The sequence below is a fragment of the Garra rufa genome, chromosome 1, assembly GCF_049309525.1.
Source record: "Garra rufa chromosome 1, GarRuf1.0, whole genome shotgun sequence".
Classification (NCBI taxonomy): Eukaryota; Metazoa; Chordata; class Actinopteri; order Cypriniformes; family Cyprinidae; genus Garra; species Garra rufa.
Window position 1 is genome coordinate 31051963 of NC_133361.1, and position 22794 is coordinate 31074756.

Sequence of the window (22794 nt, forward strand, 5' to 3'; positions counted from 1 at the left end):
ACTATTTATTTAGTATGTATCTTTCTTATATTGTAATTGTCCTAGTGTGTGTTACTGATCAATGTTCTTATTTATAACAAAATAACTATAGAGGGTTTGCACCTATGTGTGTACAAGCAGTATCAATTAAGATATTAGCCTAATATTTTATCTACCTACCTGACCGGAAATTATAAAAACAAACATAAATGTTGTCAAGATTCTTGCCCTGGAAATCCTGGTTCAGTTTGGCCAACCACAAACGCCTTTTGTTCCTCAGACAGATTTTTGCACTCTTGTCCTTGATTTGTTATAACTTTTGTCACTCTACAAATGTTTTTCCTGGTCTGGAAGATTAGTACAGCCCAAAACATGACAAAAATTTATCATTTTCAGCGGCAATAATCAGCAAAAGATGCAAGTTTCATTATGTTTCAGTGGCGTTGTTTACATTCAGTGCCATCAATATGGCCGACTGATGGCGCTTTGTGAAAACAGTCTATATGATGATTACACAATTGCTATTGTCAACCTCTATGCAACCAATTTTCATTAGCAGCAGGAGGTGGAACCTGTGAATTACAACTTCCTGACTGGCCTACAACTGAAAAACATAAACCCTTTTAGACAGAAAGAAAAAAGATATTAAAAAACATCAGAATCAGAATCAGAATCAGAATCAGAATGAGCTTTATTGCCAGGTATGTTTACACATACTAGGAATTTGTTTTAGTGACAGAAGCTCCACAGTGCTACAGAATGACAGTGACAAAACGACACAGATTATAAAAAGAACAATATACAAGTACACAAGACAGACAATGTGCAAAAATAGCAAAGACATTTGAATGGAAGTATGTGCATTAAATAAATAACTGAAAAGTGAAATAAGAGTGTATAGTGTTGTATGTTCCACGATCAAGTGTTCATGAGATGGATTGCCTGAGGAAAGAAACTGTTTCGGTGTCTGGTCGTTCTAGTGCTCAGTGCTCTGTAGCGCCGACCGGATGGTAAAAGTTCAAAAAGTGAGTGTGCTGGATGTGAGGGGTCCAGAGTGATTTTGGCAGCCCTTTTCCGTACTCTGGATAAGTAGAGATCTTGAAGGGTAGGAAGGGTTGTACCAATGATTCGTTCAGCAGTCCGGACTATTCGGCGTAGTCTTCTGAGATCAGAATTGGTAGCTGAGCTGAACCAGATGGTAATTGAAGTGCTGAGAATGGATTCAATGATGGCAGAATAAAACTGTTTTAGCATTTCTTGTGGCAGGTTGAGCTTCCTCAGCTGGCGGAGGAAGTACAGCCTCTGCTGGGCCTTTTTAGCAATGGAGTCTATGTGAATGTCCCACTTCAGGTCCTGAGAGATGGTATTTCCAAGGAACCTGAATGACTCCACTGTGTTTACGGTGCTGTTCATGATGGTGAGTGGGGGGAGAGCAGAGGGTTTTTTCCTGAAGTCCATGATCATCTCCACAGTTTTGAGCGTGTTCAGCTCCAGGTTGTTATGACTGCACCAGACAGCCAGCTCTTTTACCTCCTGTCTGTAAGCAGACTCGTCACCGTCTTGAATGAGGCCGATGAGTGTGGTGTCGTCTGCAAACTTCAGGAGCTTGACAGAGGGGTCTTTGGAGGTACAGTCATTAGTATACAGGGAGAAGAGCAGTGGGGAGAGGACACAACCCTGAGGGGCGCCAGTGCTGATAGTACGGGTGCTGGATGAGAATTTACCCAGCCTCACTAGCTGCTGTCTGTTTGTCAGGAAGCTGTTGATCCACTGACAGACCGAGGTGGGCACAGAGAGCTGAGTTAGTTTGGGCTGGAGGAGGTTTGGGATGATAGTGTTGAAGGCTGAACTGAAGTCCACAAACAGGATCCTCACATAAGTCCCTGATTTGTCCAGATGCTGCAGTATGAAATGTAGACTCATGTTCACTGCATCATCTACGGACCTGTTTGCTCGATAAGCAAACTGCAAGGGGTCCAGTAAGGGTCCGGTAATGTCCTTCAGGTAAGCCAGAACAAGTTTTTCAAACGACTTCATGACGACAGATGTTAGCGCCACGGGTCTGTAGTCGTTAAGTCCTGTTATTTTGGGTTTCTTTGGAATGGGGATGATTTCAGAACGTTTGAGAGAGGCGGGGACTTCACACAACTCCAAAGACCTATTGAAGATCTGTGAGAAAATGGGTGCCAGCTGATCTGCACAGGTTTTCAGACAGGCAGGTGTCACACCATCAGGGCCTGGTGCCTTTCTTCTTTTGTTCTTTTTGAAGACCTGGCGAACATCTCTTTCACTGATTTGAATGGGTGTTGCAGGAGTGGGGGAGAGGGGTGATGTTGGAGGTGTGAATGGTGTTTTTTCAAACCTACAATAGAACTCGTTCAGATCGTCTGCCAGTTGCTGATTCTGCAAAGTGCTGGGGGATGGTGTCTTGTAGTTGGTGATGTGCTTTAGACCTTTCCACATTGATGAAGAGTCACTAGAAGAGAATTGATTCCTTATCTTTTCAGAATAATTCTTCTTTGCCACTTTGATCTCCTGTTCCAGTGTGTATTTGGCCTGTTTATACAAGACTTTGTCCCCTTTCCTATAAGCATCATCTTTGGCATGACGGAGCTGTCTGAGTTTTGCAGTGAACCATGGTTTGTCGTTGTTGTAGGTTAAACGAGTCCTGGTAGGAATGCACATATCTTCACAGAAACTAATATATGAAGTTACAGTTTCTGTGAGCTCATCCAGGTCAGTGGCAGCAGCTTCAAAAACACTCCAATCAGTACATTCGAAACAGGCTTGTAAGACCCGCTCTGTTTCGTCGGTCCATCTCTTTACAGACTTTGCTACAGGTTTAGCAGCTTTAAGTTTTTGCCTGTAGGTTGGTATAAGATGGACCAGACAGTGATCGGAGAGTCCCAAAGCTGCCCGTGAGACAGAGTGATATGCTCCTTTAATTGTGGTGTAACAGTGGTCCAATATATTACTGTCTCTGGTCGGACATGTGATGTGCTGTCTGTATTTTGGCAGTTCACGGGAGAGATTTGCTCTATTAAAATCCCCAAGAATGATTAAAACAGAGTCCGGGTGTTGTTGTTCTGTCTCTGTGATCTGATCAGCGAGTTTCTGCAACGCCAGGCTCACGTGCGCTTGCGGTGGAATGTACACACTCACGAGAATGAACGAGCAAAACTCCCGCGGCGAATAGAACGGCTTACAGTTAATGAAGAGCGCTTCAACATCAAAACAGCATATTTTCTTTAACACCGTTATATCTGTACACCACCTCTCATTGATGTAAAAGCACGTCCCGCCGCCACGCGATTTCCCCGTTGATTCTGCGTCGCGGTCTCCTCTGAACAGCTGATATCCCGGTAGATGAATCGCGCTGTCCGGTATAGCCGCGTTCAGCCAGGTTTCCGTGAAACACAGAGCAGCAGAATGTGAGAAATCCCTATTTGTCCGAAAGAGCAGAAGGAGTTCGTCCGTTTTGTTGGGTAGAGAGCGGAGATTCGCCAGATGTGTGCCTGGCAGCGACACCCTGAATCCACGCTGACGAAGCTTCACGAGCGCGCCGGCGCGCTTCCCCCGCTTGCGCGTCCTGAAGCGTTTGGTAAGCGCCGTCGCTCCGCCAACTACGATGTTGAGCAAAACGTCCGAATAATCAAAAACGGGTAATAGATTTTGTGGTGTGTTCTGCCTAATGTTTAGCAGTTCATCCCTTGTAAAACTGATCGTGTTTGCAAAACAAAAAACAGGAAAAACGAACAAAAACACTAAAACAACTGAAGAGCTAAGCACAGAGGCTGCCATCCGCGGCGCCATCTTGATCTAGTCTTCATAAACATAACAAGAGACTACAAAACATCTGCTTCTGCAAGACAAAAGTGCAGAGTATTTCCCCCCAGTAGGTAATCTTTGCATCTTAGTGCACAATTAATGGAAATCATTATTTGTAATGAAATACTTGAGCTCTGTTCTGCTCTAGCCAAGGTTTCCCACATTAAAGAGAGCCCTTCAAGGTCATGAACGTGACACGTCTCTCCACTGTTCCTCCGCCGGGACCATGTTTAACAGCTAGAAACACCAAAAACACACGTGTAGGTGGACTGTAAAAAATGAAAAGTTGACTTAACTTAAAATTTCAAGACAACTCGCTGCACAGCTTTTTTGAGTTTACTCAACTTTGGAGTTGAGTTGTTCACTCAACTCAAGTCACTGAGTAAAGTCACTCTTTTTTGTTCAGCTAACACATTTTTCTTAGTTAAAAAGACTTATGCTTTTTTAATGTCTCTTAATGAATTATGGTCTGAACTTTTTTCTGTGAGTTTTATAGACAAAGAGGTTTTGTCCTAGTTAGCACCTACACAATGTTATAAAATAAAACTGTAACTGCAGGCATCAAATTTAGTTTATTATCTTGAATGCAGAAAGAAATACAAACAAGATAAAATAACAGCATTGCTTCCTAACAGAAAAAATTGAGTCAAAAAAAAAAAAAAAAAAAAAAAAAAATCCTGGAAAAAATGTCAAAATCAATAAAAAACTGAAGATGCAATCAGCATTAACATTTTTAAACAAACAATAAAAACAAAAAAAAATAGTACAAATACAAATGAAATACAAATAAAACAAAATACAAATTAATTGTCACAATTTATAAAGATTCTGAACAGATGAAAAAATAAATAAACACAATTAACCAAAATAAATAAATACAAATGGCATTGTAAAAAATTATATTCACATTGCAACAATTCAGTTTAATAATCCTATAACATTTTGACATTAAGATGCTAATATTTGTTTAATTTAAAATATGCTCACACCAAGATTTCATTGTTCACAGCAAGAGTTTACTTTTAAGGGACTTCACCTTTGTAGAGCAGTAAGTGCCCACTTTCACAACGCTAAAACATTAATAACAGTGACATGAAACCGTTTTAAGACATTTTCAAACATTCTATTCACAGTACAACAATCCCTTTGAATGTTTCTGATTTTAACATTAAGATGCTAAGATACATTAAACTTAAAAGAAGCACAAGCAAGATTCCTGTTATGGTAGTGTAGACGTGCTGGACGGACGAGACGAGACAATATACAATAAACACTATCTTTTAATATATATCCTTAGAATAACAGGCAGGAACAAGCAGGAACATCCACACACGAACACAATAAACGATTAAAGACCGACATAGACACTTCAAACAAACAGACTTATAAATGGTGACTAATTACGGAGACACAGGTGAAACAGATTACGGTGACGAGGACTAAACCAAATGATAACAAAATGACAGGGGGAGACAATGGGAGAAACCAATAGAACAGACATGAACTGTGACATAACTGTGACAATTCCAGAGTTCAGTTTTGTCATGACTCTAGGCTGTGCCTTTTCCCCTCCTCCACCGGAGGTTGCTGTTTTCCCTTCCCTGCACTGCACTTCCCTAATTGTTGCACCTGCCTTGATTTTGTCACCTGTCTTCCCCAGCTGATATCACTTATGATTTGTCCTTATATTCTCGACTCATCCTTGACACTGGGAGTCTGCATTATTTCTGATCCTGTTTATGTTATGTTCTTGTTTTCTCTGATCTTGATCTTGTTACTGTTCAGTTTATGTTTAGTTTGCCGTGTTGGCTTTTTGGTTTTGTTTGCTTGTTTATTTTGTAATTATCATTAAAAGAAATACTTACCTGCATTTGGACCCAGACCTCCTTCACTAACGTGACAGAATGCAGACTCCACAAATGGGTCCAGCGGGGAAGAATTTTTTTTTTGAGGCGGCAGTCCCCCGCTTGGGGGCGGCGACCATTCCCTCTGCTCCCAAGACGGAGGGGATGTCTTTTGAGGCGGCGTCGGCCACACGCTTCGAATATATCTACGCCTGCCTGGCGATGGATGCCCGTATCGCCGAGGATATGCGAAGGCGCCCCTTCTTTGCGGTGGGGGTGGAGACGGTGTTTCGTGGGAGGGCGGCAGCTTCCACTTTCTCTGTTCCTGGCGCGGAGGCCGCTGCGCTTTCTGTTCCTGACGCGGGGGCCGCTGCACTTTCTGTTCCTGACGCAGAGGCGGCTGCGCCCTCTGTTTCGGACGCGGAGACGACTGTGCCTTCTGTTCCTGGCGCGGAGGCGACTGCGCTCTCTGTTCCTGACGCGGAGGCGACTGCGCTCTCTGTTCCTGACGTGGAAGCGACCGCCGTCTCTGTTCCTGACGCGGAGGTGGCCGCACGTTCTGTTCCTGACGCGGAGGCGGCCGCACGTTCTGTTCCTGACGCGGAGGCGGCCGCACGTTCTGTTCCTGACGCGTAGGCGGCTGCGCTCTTAGTGCCTGACGCGGAGGCAACTGCGCTCTCTGTTCCTGACGCAGAGGCGACTGCACTCTCTGTTCCTGACGCGGAGACAACTGCGCTCTCTGTTCCTGACGCAGAGACAACTGCGCTCTCTGTTCCTGACGCGGAGGCGACTGCGCTCTCTGTTCCTGACGCGGAGGCGGCTGCGCTCTCTGTTCCTGACACGGAGGCGGCTGCGCTCTCTGTTCCGGACGCTGAGGCAGCTGCGCGCTCTGTTCCTGACGCAGAGGCGACTGCGATCTCCGTTCCTGACACGGAGGCGGCTGCGCTCTCTGTTCCGGACGCTGAGGCGGCTGCGCTCTCTGTTCCGGACGTGGAGGCGGCTGCGCGCTCTGTTCCTGACGCAGAGGCGACTGCGATCTCCGTTCCTGACGCGGCAGTGACCGCTATCTCTGCGCCTGACGCGGAGGCAACTGCGCTCTCTGTTCCTGACGCAGAGGCGACTGCACTCTCTGTTCCTGACGCAGAGGCGACTGCACTCTCTGTTCCTGACGCAGAGGCGACTGCACTCTCTGTTCCTGACGCGGAGACAACTGCGCTCTCTGTTCCTGACGCGGCGGTGACTGCGCTGCACGGGCCTGGCCCGCCATCCCTCCCCCTGAGTTGCCTTCCTCCGTTCCTCCTCCCTCCGGACTTTGGGAACGTCTGGAAGCCGTTCCGTAGGGAGGGGGTACTGTCATGACTCTGGGCTGTGCCTTTTCCCCTCCTCCACCGGAGGTCGCTGTTTTCCCTTCCCTGCACTGCACTTCCCTAATTGTTGCACCTGCCTTGATTTTGTCACCTGTCTTCCCCAGCTGATATCACTTATGATTTGTCCTTATATTCTCGACTCATCCTTGACACTGGGAGTCTGCATTATTTCTGATCCTGTTTATGTTATGTTCTTGTTTTCTCTGATCTTGATCTTGTTACTGTTCAGTTTATGTTTAGTTTGCCGTGTTGGCTTTTTGGTTTTGTTTGCTTGTTTATTTTGTAATTATCATTAAAAGAAATACTTACCTGCATTTGGACCCAGACCTCCTTCACTAACGTGACAAGTTTAGTACCTTTGTAGAGCAGAGAGTTCCCATTTCAATAAACACCTTCTCAATTACCTCAAAAGCCTATCGGAGTTCTTTAGAGTATTTAAAATCCAAGGCGAAGATAAGGTCAAACTGGTAAGAAACAGCAGAATGTGGGTCTGAAGCTCCTCCTTCAAAACAACAGCAAAGTTGGTAAAGGTAAGCAGTGTGCTAGGGGCGACATCCTCAGTTATAACAAGAATTCCAATTTTCATCCCCCTGGTCTGTCTTTCTGCTGGAGATGTGTCCTAATGAAACATCAAATACATCATTATCAGCTGATCTAAGTTTTAAGTGTTTTTTTTTTTTCTGAAAAACAATTATATGAAACAACCACATAAAATAATTTTAGTGTGAGTGGTTTATGAAGTTTTTTTATATATATATTTTCAATGTAAACATTTTGCTTATCCTACATGTGGAACAGCATTTTTATTTTGTATGTTAATAAGTTTTAAATCCTACTGACCTACATTGAATAAAAGAACGAAGAATTAATGAAACATACTCACCAAACATTTTTAGACAGTGCAGGAGAATCTTCACAGAGAAACAAAGGGGGACATTCAAGAACAGCTTGCTGTCTGTGATTCACAATATTTGAGGTCTGAAAAATGGGTACCAAATAAGAATTATTAAGAGATGTCATGTAGTGTTATTTATTTGACCTTCAAAGGGTTACTCCACCCCGAAATGAAAATTTTGTCATTAATCACTTACACTTTTGTTCCAAACCCATAAAAGTCTTGTTCGTCCTCAGAAGATATTTTTGAGGAAATCTGACCGCTCTCTGTCCTTCCATGTAATTAACAAGATCAACAGATCAGCATTTGCGGTCAGGTGATACACTCCAAAATATGATGCAGAGGAGACGAATTGTTGAATTAATTTGTTATTTTTGTTTTCTTTGCATACAAAGTGTATTCTCACAGCTTCGTAAAATTAGAATTAAACTCTTGATGTCACATGGATTATTTGAACCATCTCCTTGCTACGTTTCTGGACACTGATAGGAAGCACAGAGAGCCGTCAGATTTAATAAAAACTGACAAAATTTTAATTTTGGGGAGTAGTAACCCTTTAACTTAATGACTGTTGTGTGCCAAAGCACAATACCTTATGAGTTAAAATGTATACATTATATGTAAAGTAACAAAACATCTACTAATGAGTCAATGAATTGACAATCGAAGTTTAGCGGCCGCCGCCATCTTGAATTTAGTCACGATAAGTCGAGTGACACTCGACTTATCGTGACTAAATTCAAGATGGCTGCGGCCGCTAAACTTCTTGCAGTTACTGTCTGTATAAATCTTCTCGTAAATAAACTAGGCCTACCGGTGCTTTTTCTGAGTTCTCAATGTCTCGTTTTAAATGTCAGGGCCCTTGGAAGTCTACCAATGAAGTGTGGAGCTACTTTGTGCCTCGTAAATGGCATAAAACAGTGATTTATTTACATGGCTACTTCGATGCCCTATTGACTCTCATTGACAACCTGTTGTGAGCATCGGCTAACTGACCCCAGATTTCGGACTGCAGTGGACAAGACGAGATGAGATATGCAAGGTACGTTCACACTCGGTATCATGATTCATTACACTTTAGGTCAATATCACACCGGACTTCTCCTTTAATGCAAACTTGTAAAATAATAAACTTGGCCAGAGACACTACATTACTTAATTATGACTTTCAAAACCAGGTCAAAACACACAACTGTACATTTTACTGGCATTAAAAACCCTAAAAGTACATATATTTGTATCATGTACATAGTGCTTAATGATGACACTTATGTTTTACAAACATTTTTACAATGTAATAAATAAAATAAAACAAAAAAGGTACTTACTTTAAAAGATGAAGTTTGAAAGGTTGATGAAGTTTGTCCTGATCGTGTGCTGTGGTGAATTAAGCCATTATTGCAAAACGTTAGTTAGATTTGCATGATATAAAACCGGGATTACGATATATTTTCTCCTTGATGAGGACGTTCATGCAAACTTGCTTTAAAATAATAAACTTGGCCAGAGACACTACATTACTTAATTATGACTTTTTAAAACCAGATGAAAACACACAAATTTTACTGGCATCCATATGCTTAATGATGACTCTGATGTTTTACAAACACTTTAACAACACATATATAATATATATAATAAAACGAATAAAGATACTTACGTTAAACGATTAAGTTTGTCGTGATCTTGGCTCGCACATTATTTACGATAACTGGTAACGTTAAATTACATAAAGCCAGGATTGCAAAATATGAAGTTAGATTTGCATGACATAAAACCGGGATTGAGACATATTTTCTCTTTGATGAAACCGTTCATGCAAACTTGCTTTATAAAAAAAGCTTGGCCAGTAAAACTAACGTTACATGACTTTCAAAACAGACAATTGTACATTTTACTGGCATTACAAGTTCTAACAGTAGATATATTTGCATGTCGCGAACCATGTTTAATGCTGACACCGATGTTTTACAAACATGTTAACAACATAGTAAATATAATAAAACGAATAAAGATACTTACTTCAAACGATGAAGTTTGAAAGGTTGATGAAGTTTGTCGTGATCTCATTCTGCACATTTGAATCATGACGATCAAAATGGCGCTTTCATTCAAGTTGAGCTCCAACGTCTGCAGCAGCGCGCATGCTCCGCTCACCAAAGCAACTTCTGTGCTTGTAAACTTGCATTTGCATATTCAGTCAACAGTTCAATTTAAGTTGGTCAGACGATTTTTGAACCAACTCACTTCCACTTATTAAGTCAACTTTTTAGTTTTTTTGTCCAGTTAACTAATAGATTTAAGTTATTTAAACTTTTCGCAAGTTGGATTTTTTACAGTGTGAGAGCTGTGAGTGTCTGTATGCATGTGCACACATGGAGTTCAAAGGAACTTGGACTCAAAATCTAGTTTAACCTTGGAAATAAGCAAGATTTAGAATATTCTTTGATACACTTTCTAGGTGCTGCTGCAATTAATGCAAAATTTAATTTAATGCAAACAAATATTAAAGGAGCAGTTCACTTTCAGAACAAAAATTTACAGATAATGTACTCACCCCCTTATCATCCAAAATGTCATAAAGAAATGGTGTTTTTTTTTTTTTTTTTTTTTTTTTTTTTTGAGGAAAACATTTCTCTTATATGGATTTCTCTCCATATAATGGACTTCTACGGTGCCCCTGAGTTTAAACTTCCAAAATGCAGTTTAAATGCAGCTTCAAAGGGCTGTAAATGATCCCAGCCGAGGAAGAAGGGTCTTTTTTTTAGTGAAACAATCGGTTATTTTCTAAAAACATTTACAATTGATATACTTTTTAATATCAAACGCTCGTCTTGCTGAGCTAGACAAGACGAGCATTTGAGGTTAAAAAAGTATATCAATTGTAATTTTTTTTTTTTTTTTTTAGAAATTAACCTATCGTTTTGCTAGATAAGACCTTTCTTTCCTCATCTGTGATCCTTTAGAGCCCTTTGAAGCTGCATTTTGGAAGTTCAAACTCGGGGGCACCATAGAAGTCCTTTATATGGAGAGAAATCCTGAAATGTTTTACTAAAAAACATAATTTCCTTATGACTGAAGAAAGACATCTTGGATGACAAGGGGGTGAGTATATTATCTGTAAATTTTTGTTCTGAAAGTGAACTACTCCTTTAAGACAGTCTAACATCCCTGCTGAAAAACAAACAATATTTGTAATGGTTTTATTGGTTATAATGGGACTAGTATTAGTTTTAATGGAAGCTGTGAGTTTCTACGGCTAATTGGTCGCCTTCTGTTGGTGAGTTGTTAAAACCGTGAAATCCTAATAGAATATGTTCCAAAATACATTACAGAAAACCTTTAATGCTTAAATGGTTTTGATGGTTTGTAATGATTTTTGTAGTGAAAACCATTAGAATTTCTGTGATGGTTTCTATTGTTTTGTTTTTTCAGCAGGGATAGTCTTAATATTGTTTTTAAATAATTAAATTTGTTATGCTGAAAACATTGTTTAAAGTAAAAAAAGTTGCATTGTTTTAGGACTGCATTCGCTGTATATTTATAAAAAATAGTAGTATTGCAATTCACTACTATCAAGCATGAACAAATTGCTTTCTGATGCTTTTTAAGGATGTGAATCGACAGTAAATAAATCACACAGACAAGGAGTAATTAATGTTTTGGGCCAAGTCAGTTAATTGGGGATGTTAAGATGGTTTGATGCCAATATTACGTTGCTGTGAGCATCCTTTAATGGTGGACTCCAAAGAAGTGTCAGAGAAGGTCGTCTCTCTCAATCAGCAAAGGTTGGTTAATATGTCAGTATACAGAAATCATTAGTCTGGAGAATGCCAGTTGCCCTGAACTTCTTAACCCTTTTTCCCCAAATGGTTTTTCATTGGGTGTAGAAGAGCTTAGAGGTCATAGTGAAATTATTCCAGTTAATTGAGAACTAGAGCAGAAATCAAAGGCAAATGCACAACAAACTCAATAGGAAATTCTCCATTTAATCTTTGATGGAATTTACACATTCCCCTTCAGTCGAATCACTTCGACGTTACATGGGATCTCGCCTGAGAGACCGATCATCTCTGAGCCTTATACAAAAAGGCCAATTGTAAATTGGCGAGTGGACGTGCGCGCCGGCCACGCCCCGTACATACGGGTATATAAGATGGCCGCGCGCATCACTCAGTTAGACTTTTGCTTCAGAGCCTTTCTGCTCGAGCCTCTACAACTTCGATTGAAGGAAAGACAACGTTCCTGAGCTCTTCTCCGCTGACGTGCTGCCATCTAAAAGAGATTTACTAAAAGAGTGTCTTTGGCAGCCGTCAGCGGTATCCTGCGGGCGGCCGTTTTAACGGCCATTAAAAGCCTCCTGCGCTCCAGCGAGCAGCCCCAGCAGTGCACAGAGTGCCGCGGTTCCTCCCTGGGCAGACCAGGATCTATAAGAGCAATTTCTCACGGCCGTGAAGCGTCCTTTTCAGGATGGTATTCCGGCCGTGCGCTACTGGATGTGGCAGTTTCCTCACTTCTGAGGACGGACATGAACGCTGCCTCACATGTCTGGGCTTAGAACATGCTGAGGCAGCGTTCACGGATGGTTCATGCGAGCATTGTGAGTGCATGACCATGGTCACGCTGAAAAACCGCCGCTCTTTTGCGAGACGGCTCCCCTCTGCGCCCCGCGGCCCGTCGTTAAGCCGTCAGTGCTTTTCGGCCGCCGTGGCGAGGCAAAGGGGGGATTTAAAGGTTACGGTGCAGAACGCGCCGCCGGCTTTCAAAGCCCCGCGGCCGTCTGCACCCCAGCGTGGCCCCGTTGAGTGGCCAGAGCAGTATGCTTCCCCGGTATCCGGGCCGAGCATCTCCTTTGGCGCTCCACCAGAAGAAGAGATGTCTGTCGCTGCGTCAGAGGGTGAGTCTGGCGGCGAGGCGGATATCTCGCCGGGCCAGCGCCCTCCCGTGGTTGCTGCTCCGGCTGACATGGACGCTGAGCTGTCAGCTATGCTCCTCCGTGCCGCCAGGGGGATCGGCCTCGAGGTGTCAGATCTACCTCCTGCCGATCCCTCTAGGCTTGGCGACTGGTTCCTGAGGGGGGCGCCTGCGGTTCCGCCGCGCCCTCCCTCCGTTCCATTCTTTCCGGAGGTGCATGAGGAGCTGGTCAAAACCTGGCGGGCGCCGTTTTCATCGCGTCTCCGCCCCAGCTCCTCCCCCCTCGCCACCCTCGATGGCGGGGCAGCCCGGGGATACGAGTCGGTTCCCCAGGTGGAGCGCGCTGTCGCGGTGCATCTGTGCCCGCGTGGCGCCGCCACCTGGCGGGACCGGCCGCATCTACCCTCCAAAGCGTGCGAGCGCTCGTCCGCCCTTGCGGGCCGCGTCTACCGCGCTGCTGGACAGGCTGCCTCTGCCCTCCACGCCATGGCCACCTTACAGGTCTACCAGGCGCAGGCGCTGAAACAGCTGGACGAGGGTGGTCCTGATCAAGAAGTGATGCAGGAACTCCGCGCCGCCACCGACTTCGCCCTTCGAGCGACGAAGGTCACGGCGCGGTCTCTTGGTCAGGTGATGTCCACGGCTGTGGTCCAGGAGCGACACTTATGGCTCAATCTGGCTCAGATGGCGGACGCCGACAAAGCTCGCTTTCTCGACGCCCCCATCTCCCAGAGCGGCCTGTTCGGCGACACTGTCGAGGATTTTGCCCAGCAATTCTCGGCAGTCCAGAAGCAGACGGAGGCTATCAAACATATCCTGCTCCGCCGCGAAGTTAACATCCCGCCGCCGGTGGCCCCGCCTCCGCCTGCCCGTCGCCGAGGGCGCCCCCCTGCGGCCAGTAGGTCTACTCCAGCTCCCGCCGAGGGTCACAAAGCCGGGATGGCTACCCGGCGCAGAGCCGGCCGCAGGAGAGCGGCGCCGCCCGCCTCTCAGGGACCGGCCAAGAAAACCCCCCGCAAGAAATCTGCGAGGCGTCCCTGATGCGGGCAACCCAGAGGTGGTGGAGATTGCTCTTCGGGGGACAGTGACATCAACTTCCCCACTCCTGGTGGAGGGCCGGGAGCTTCTGTGCACACAGAACTTAACATCGCCGCCGGCCTACGGGTCGGCGGTACCCACTTTTTCACAAAAAGAGCAAATTTCCTCACCTCTGGGGCCTCGGCCCCGAGTTCCCCTCTCGAGCAGAACTTACACTCCTCGACGTCGGACTCGGAGCCCGGCATCGCCAGTGCGGGATCTAGGGAAGAAGGTAAGCGCTGCTTTTTACGGCCAGACTCTCCCCCAGAACTCAGCGTTCTCTGGGGTCAGTCCCCTTCCCCCCGCCCCCTTAGGCTGCCCCACCGCGGTCACGTCGGTCAACGTTCCCTTGATACCGCTAGCGAGCCGGTTGAAGGCGTGGCTTCAGCTCCCCAACCCCTCGCGGTGGTTGATACGGACGGTGCGTCTCGGCTATGCGATTCAATTCGCCAGGCGTCCGCCCAGGTACAGAGGTGTCCATTTTACTACTGTCCTTTCGGACACGCACGCCACTGTCCTGCGTGCGGAGGTTGCAGTCCTACTGGCGAAGGACGCAATCGAGCCAGTCCCTCCAGCCGAGATGAAGTCAGGGTTTTACAGTCCCTACTTCATCGTGCCCAAAAAGAGCGGTGGGTTAAGACCCATCCTGGACCTCAGAGCTCTGAATCGGTCCCTTCTCAGGCTGCCGTTCAAGATGCTCACGACGAGACGCATGCTAACCTGCATTCGTCCCCAGGATTGGTTTGCAGCCATCGACCTGAAGGACGCGTACTTTCACGTCTCGATCCTTCCTCGTCACAGACCCTTTCTTCGGTTTGCCTTCGAAGGCCGAGCGTATCAGTACAAGGTCCTCCCATTTGGCCTGTCCCTCTCTCCCCGCGTCTTCACCAAGGTTGCGGAAGCCGCTCTGACCCCTCTTTGGCAGTCGGGGCTTCGCATTCTCAACTATCTCGACGACTGGCTCCTGGTAGCTCACTCGCGAGATCTGCTGTGCGAGCAGAGGGACCTGGTGCTCCGGCACCTCAGCCATCTGGGCCTTCAGGTCAACCGAGGAAAGAGCAAACTCTCCCCAGTGCAGAGGATCTCTTTTCTCGGCGTGGAGCTGGACTCGATCAATATGACAGCCCGCCTCACAAACGAGCGCGCGCAGTCGGTGCTGAGATGTCTGGACTTATTCAGACACAAACCAGCGGTCCCTCTCAAAACTTTTCAGAGGCTCCTGGGGCATATGGCAGCTGCAGCCGCGGTCACGCCGCTGGGCTTGCTTCATATGAGACCGCTTCAGCGCTGGTTACACGATCGAGTCCCAAGACGGGCATGGCACCGTGGCACACTTCGGATTGGCGTTTCCCCGCAGTGTCGCCGCCTTTTCAGCCCCTGGTCAGACCCTGTCTTCCTTCGGGCCGGAGTTCCCTTGGGACAGGTTTCCAGGCATGTCGTGGTGCACACAGATGCCTCCACCACGGGTTGGGGTGCTATATGCAACGGGCAAGCAGCCTCGGGCTCCTGGATAGGACCTCAGCTGCAGTGGCATATCAATTGCCTCGAGTTGTTGACCGTGCTTCTGGCCCTTCGTCGCTTCCGATCGACGCTGCGTCAGAAGCACGTGCTTGTTTACACCGACAGCACTGCGACTGTGGCGTATATCAATCGCCAGGGCGGCCTTCGCTCACCTCGCATGTCACAACTCGCCCGCCGTCTGCTCCTTTGGAGTCAAACGTGGCTGAAATCGCTGCGTGCCATTCACATTCCAGGGGAACTCAACCGTGCAGCGGATCAGCTCTCACGGCAGTCCACCCACCCCGGAGAATGGCGGCTCCACCCCGAGACAGTCCAGCTGATTTGGAGTCGATTCGGCCAGGCTCAGATAGATCTGTTCGCCTCCCCCGAAACCTCCCACTGCCAGCTCTTTTTCTCTCTGACCCAGGCTCCCCTCGGCAGAGACGCCCTGGCACACAGCTGGCCTCCGGGGCTCAAGTACGCCTTTCCCCCAGTGAGCCTCCTTGCACAGACCCTGTGCAAGATCCGGGAGGACGAGGAGAAGGTCTTGCTGGTCGCGCCTTATTGGCCCACCCGGACCTGGTTTCCAGAACTCATTTCCCTCGCGGCAGCCCCTCCCTGGAAAATCCCCTTGAGGAAAGACCTTCTTTCTCAGGGGATGGGCACGATTTGGCACCCGCGTCCCGACCTGTGGAACCTTCATGTCTGGCTCCTGGACGGGACGCGTCAGACCTCGCCGGCCTTCCCCAGGCCGTGAGAAACACCATCATTCAGTCCCGAGCCCCCTCTACGAGGCAGGCTTATGCTCTGAGGTGGGGTCTGTTCGTTGACTGGTGCTCCTCTCGAGATGAGGACCCCCAGAGATGCACGATTGCAGTAGTGCTTTCCTTCCTGCAAGAGAAGTTGGAGCGCAGGCTGTCCCCTTCGACTCTCAAAGTCTACGTCGCTGCTATTGCGGCGTATCATGACGCAGTAGATGGAACATCCCTAGGTAAGCACCCACTGGTCGTGAGGTTCCTTAGAGGTGCCCGGAGACTTAATCCTCCCAGACCGCACCTCATACCCTCTTGGGATCTCTCCGTCGCCCTCCGTGGCCTACGGGACGCCCCATTCGAGCCACTTGCCTCAGTTGAGCTGAAATTTCTGTCTCTTAAGACAGCGCTCCTGACTGCACTGGCCTCCATCAAGAGGGTAGGGGACCTACAAGCTTTCTCTGTCGACGAAACGTGCCTTGAGTTCGGGCCCGGAGATTCTCACGTCACCTTGAGACCCCGGCCCGGTTATGTGCCCAAGGTTCCCACCACGCCCTTCCGCGATCAGGTGGTGAACCTGCAAGCTCTGCCCCCGGAGGAGGCAGACCCAGCTTCTGCGCTGCTCTGCCCCGTTCGTGCTCTGCGTACTTACGTAGACCGTACTCGGCACTTCAGGCGCACTGAGCAGCTCTTTGTCTGCTTCGGAGGTCAGCAGAAAGGGAATGCTGTCTCCAAACAGAGGTTGGCCCATTGGGTGGTAGAAGCCATCTCCCTATCTTACTTATATCAGGGAGAGCCATGCCCCTTAGGTGTTCATGCCCACTCCACTAGGAGTGTTGCCTCATCCTACGCGTTGGCTCATGGCGCCTCACTAGCGGACATCTGTAGAGCTGCGGGCTGGGCGACATCCAACACCTTCGCTAGGTTTTACAACCTCCGCGTAGAGGCCGTATCCTCCCGTGTCTTGACATAAGACTTAGGCGAGCGGGAGGATGGCTGGTGTCGGCTTGCTGCGCCATTCCCACGTGGATCCGTGCGCTATTTCCCAGAATGTTCCCTCCGGCGAACCCTGGGTCCTCCGCGCCCCGCAGTCCGGCCTAGATGCGGAGTAGTCCCTGACTGTGATCCTGCCTGGGTCTCCTTCGCCCCGCAGGTTGTGGCTTAGTTTTTATTATTCCAGCGGAGGAGACCGCTGTTTCCCTCGTGTATCCCTAAAAACCTTTATGGATATATTGAATTATTCTCATTTCCACATGTAAAGATTTCATGTGCTCCGCCCCCCCAACCCATGCTTCAGTACAACTGGTATCCCTGGAAGGGCCCCCTTATTGGGCCTCAGGGCGTTGGGAAGGTTACGTTACACTTCGCCTCCCGGCACGTATACTTGTCAGCACGTGAAGTTGTTGCGTAACGCGGCGTCAGGGTCGTGGCCTTTTCCATAGGGCTAGTTCCCATGTAACGTCGAAGTGATTCGACTGAAGGGGAACGTCTAGGTTACGAAGGTAACCCACGTTCCCTGAAGGAGGGAACGGAGACGTTACATTCCCCTGCCACGTCCTGACGTCGCGCTGACGCCGGCTCGACCGGCTCTTCAGCAAAAGCCTAACTGAGTGATGCGCGCGGCCATCTTATATACCCGTATGTACGGGGCGTGGCCGGCGCGCACGTCCACTCGCCAATTTACAATTGGCCTTTTTGTATAAGGCTCAGAGATGATCGGTCTCTCAGGCGAGATCCCATGTAACGTCTCCGTTCCCTCCTTCAGGGAACGTGGGTTACCTTCGTAACCTAGACGTTTTTTTATTACTCATCGGGTGGTGAAAAAGCAAAAAAGATAGAGTTTTCACTTTTCTATTTCTTTTGAATATGCAAATCAACATTGTAATAACAAACTGCAGACACATCATCATCCCTTAGAGGCTTTTAAAATTACCGCAGGGATCAATACCAATAAACATAAACAATAAATAATGTCAGCGAAATGAAGTTGTGAAAGTGTAGGCGATTCCCGCAGCTGATTTCATTTCCGTCTCCCTCTCATTTTGTCAGAGGCTTCATTAAATCGTTTTTGTTTAAATGGACTGTCTCTGGCTCTGATTTACACGGTCCACACAGACATTTTCTGAGGATCTTAATGTTGTGTTCTTTATTTATTAGTGGCATAAACACTGTAATCGCTGTGGCTTCTACACCAATTGCAGTTTCTACAACCAAGACTGATGATATAAAAGGCCCAGCAGTAGCAGAATGGGTTTTACTGTATGGTATTGTGATAAAACAGCCAGTCATAGAGCTGCACTGCAGTCAGATATAGAGTGTTCTCATGATGTGTCATCAATTGGCCATATTGGCAGCATTAAACATAAACAATGCCACTCAACAGAACAAAACCTGCATATTTTGCTGATTATGGCTGCTGAAAATGATCAATTATTGTCATGTTTTGGGCTGTACTAATCAGTCAGACTGGAAAAAAAAAAACATCTGGAGTACTACAGACTGCCAAAAGCTATAACAAATCAAGGAAAAGAGTGCAAGAAACTGCCTGAGGAACAGAAGTCTTTTGTGGTTGGCCAAACTGAACCAGGACTTCCAGGGCAAGAATCTTGACAACATTCACGTTTGTTCTTATCATTTCCAGTCAGGTAGGTGAAATATTAGGTTAATATCTTAATTAATACTACTCGTATGTATCTTTATCACCTATTCACTGTAGTTCAGGGGTCCCCAAACTAAGGCCCGGGGGCCGAATGCGGCCCACCCCCACATTTGGACCGGCCCTCTGAACAATGCCAGAGACATATTTTGAAAATGAAAAATTAAAAGGAAAATTTTTAAATATGATTTACTTATATCTTGATAATAAAGGTTGGCTTTCAAACTAAAATTTGTTAGTTAATTTTCGTTTAATTTTAGTTATTAACATTCAACATAATGTGTCATCGCAATCGAACAGGTGATGCGCGAGCCAGCTAGATGACAAAATGACTCAATAGCATTTGAGGTGAAACTAGCACTGCTTGTGGGGCAGGTGCAAAAGCAAGACTTCACTTATCTCCCAGTTACCCAAAGTTTTTCAGCTGAGAAACCAGTGGCCCCATTCCCAGGTGAAAAGTCTGTGGAAGCGCTGAAAATGATGAAGGCAGAGTTTGTCATGTGTTATTCAAAAAACACAGTGGATTCTAGAATTGATTTTGCTTGACAAGCCTCTCAAGGCTGCGGTTCTCTTGGTTGGTTGTGCATCTTTTTCTTCTACACTTTTTCCTTCCACTCAACTTTCTGTTAACATGCTTGGATACAGCACTCTGAAAAGCCAGCTTCTTTGGCTAAACAATGTTTGTGGCTTACCCTCCTTGTGAAGGGTGTCAGTGCTTGTCTTCTGGACAACTGTCAGATCAGCAGTCTTCCCCATGATTGTGTATAGTGAACCAAACTGAGAGACCATTTTGACGGCTCAGGAAATCTTTGCAGGCGTTTTGAGAGTGAATTGGTGTTTTTTTTTTTTTTTAAATGTGAGCCAGATCATCACAATTAAAAGAACCAAAGACTTAAACTACTTCAGTCTGTGTGCATTCAATTTATTTAATACACAAGTTTCACAATTTGAGTTGAATTACTGAAATATATGAACTTTCTAATTTATTGAGATGCCTCTGTATCTTTTGAAAAGAAATGATCCTTTTTCTGTGTGGTGCATAACAAAATAAACTATTCTAGCATTAAAAGGTAGAATAAATACAGGTAAAATCATAATAAAATAACTAGTAGTCAGTCCAGCCCATGGTATTTTCTTTTATAAACCGACCGGCCCCCCATTAAAGAAAAGAAAATTATGTGGCCCTCTCAAAAAAAAGTTTGGAGACCCCTGCTGTAGTTTGTCAAAATATTGTGCCCTTTCCTGCTTGCAAAGTCCTTCTCTATATGATTTAGCAGCGTTTTTTTCATTGTTTTAGACAACATAAATCAGCAGAACGAGATATTCAGTAGTACATTAACCGTGCAATCCATGCTGTTGTTCACATCCGAGTATCACCAATATGTATCCAGGTAACTGACCAAACGTAAGTGCAAACCCTCTATGGTGGAAATGTGGATTAACTCAAGATGTGGCTGATAATGCGAAGATCCCTGAGATGATTGCGATACTGGCTAGTCATAATCCATGCTGTGTGAAGATAACACTAGAAAAATAACAAGTGCATAGAAATGTGGTGATTTGGGAAACTTCTGACTTTGCAACATAGCAGGCTTTTGTTAAGCTGTCACTCTTTGTGAAAACAGATTTCCGTGACAGTGTTTTCAGTGTAAACAAACAGGTGCTTTCCAACAAATGTTGGATTGACTCTGTTATTGAAGACACAGTGCAGAATCCTTGCTGAGACAAGCCAGAACAAATACAACAGCTTGTAAAGTCCAAAATCATTATTGTAGTTGGCTCATTTACGCAGCACTGCGAGTTTATTGCTCAAATACCTTCCAAACGCAATGTCAATTACCTTACAAACAATGGCAACACAGTGAAGTTACAATTAGTTATGTAAATGTGGTCTTAAAGCATGAATGTTTTGGTGATGAAAATGACAATTATGAACATTTGGAAGTCACCCACTGAAAGTTATCTTTGAAAAGACTTTTTAAAATAGTTTTTTTTTTTTTTAATTTATGCAGTACAGAAATGTTGCATTTGCATTTAGGAAATAACAGTAGGGTAATAAGGATAAGTTGTTACCAAGGACAGTACCTGGAGAATGCTGTTAGCATCCCAATCATCTCACTGGCAGTTGCTCAGATGATGCAGGATCTCCAGGGAGCATCTTTTCTTATGGAACCACAGAACATCCTGAGTTAATCACCTGAGCTGTCAATACCAAGTGACCAATTACTCATGTGACATCATGACAACAGTGATGGAACTGCATAGACTTCACTATATAGCTTTCACTAACTATTATTTATACAAAATTTATATTTTAAATCAATTCAGAAAAATACTTAAAAAATAATTTTAATATATTAACATTGATAACAATAAGAAATGTTTCTTGAGCAGCAAATCAGCATATTAGAATGATTTCTGAAGGATTATGTGACACTAAATACTGAAGCAATGTTGTTGAAAATTCAGCTTTGCCATTTTGGGAACATTACATTTAAAAAATATATATTAAAATAGAAAAATTTTATTATTATTTTTTCTTACAAATTTTTGAACAGTCATACATGTGATATAAATTGAAGTCAAAAGTTTTCATACACCTCACAGAGTCTGCAAAATATTAATTATTTTACCAAAATAAGAGGGATTATACAAAATATATATCATTTTTTATTTACTACAGACCTGAATAAGGTATTTTTACTTTAAGACGTTTACATCTAGTCCACAATAGAAAATAATATTTGAATTTATAAAAATGACCAAAAACGGGACTCATATGAAACTATTACAGAAGGACCAAACACTTTCTGACGCTTCAGAAGGAAACACAATGCATTAAGGGCTAGGAGTGTAAACTTTTGAACGGAATGAGGATGTGTACACGTTTCTTATTTTGCCTAAATTTCATATTTCATTTAGTACTGCCCTTCAGAAGCTACAGAAAATACTTGTTTGGGGTCAGTAAGACTTGTAATAGTCTTTTAAGAAGTCTCTTATGCTCACCAAGGCTGCATTTATTTGATTAAAAATACAGAAAAAAACAGTAATATTCCAAAATGTTTTTACAATATAAAATATTGTTTTTTATTTTAACATTCTTTAAAACAGAATTTATTCCTGTGATGAAATTCTGAATTTTCATCAGCTGTTACTCCAGTCTTAAGTGTCACATGATCCTTAAGAAATCATTCTAATATGCTGATTTATTATTAGAATGATCAATGTTGGATAATATCAACAGTTGTGCTGCCAAATATTTTTTGGAACCTGTGATTTTTTTTTTTTTTTTTTTTTTTTTTTTTAGGATTCTTTCATGAATAACAAGTTTAAAAAGTACAGTGTTTATTCAAAATACAAATATTTTATAACAATGTAAATTATTTATTATTAACTTTTAATAAACTTTTAATTATTAACTTAATACATCCTTGGTGAATAAAAGTATTAATTTCTTAGAAAAAAAAGAAAAAAAAGAAACAATAAAAATGTACTGACCCCAAACTTTTGAATGGTAGTGTTCATGTTCCCCAGAAGACAAAATAAGTTAAATTTACCCTGAATTTACTGCATTGTGTTTCCTTCTGAAGCATCAGTGAGCATTTGAACCTTCTGTAATAGTTGCATGTGAGTCCCTCAGCCACCCTTAGTGTAAAAAGATGGATCTCAAAATCATACAGTCATTGTTGAAAAGGGTTAAACTACACAAAAATGCTGAAAAACCAAAGAATTTGTGGGACCCGAAGGATTTTTCTTAAGAACAGTGGGCAGTTTAACTGTTCAGGACAAACAAGGAATTTATGATCAACTATCAATAAAAAAGCAATACAGCTGTGAATCTTTCAGGTAACAAACACAGTATCAAGAATTAAGTGTATGTAAAGTTTTGAACAGTAGGTAGAAAGTAGTAGGAAACTGCCAGTAGTTGGTGGTAAAAGTAAGTCACTGAGTCATTAATTCAGTCGATTCACTCAAACGGATC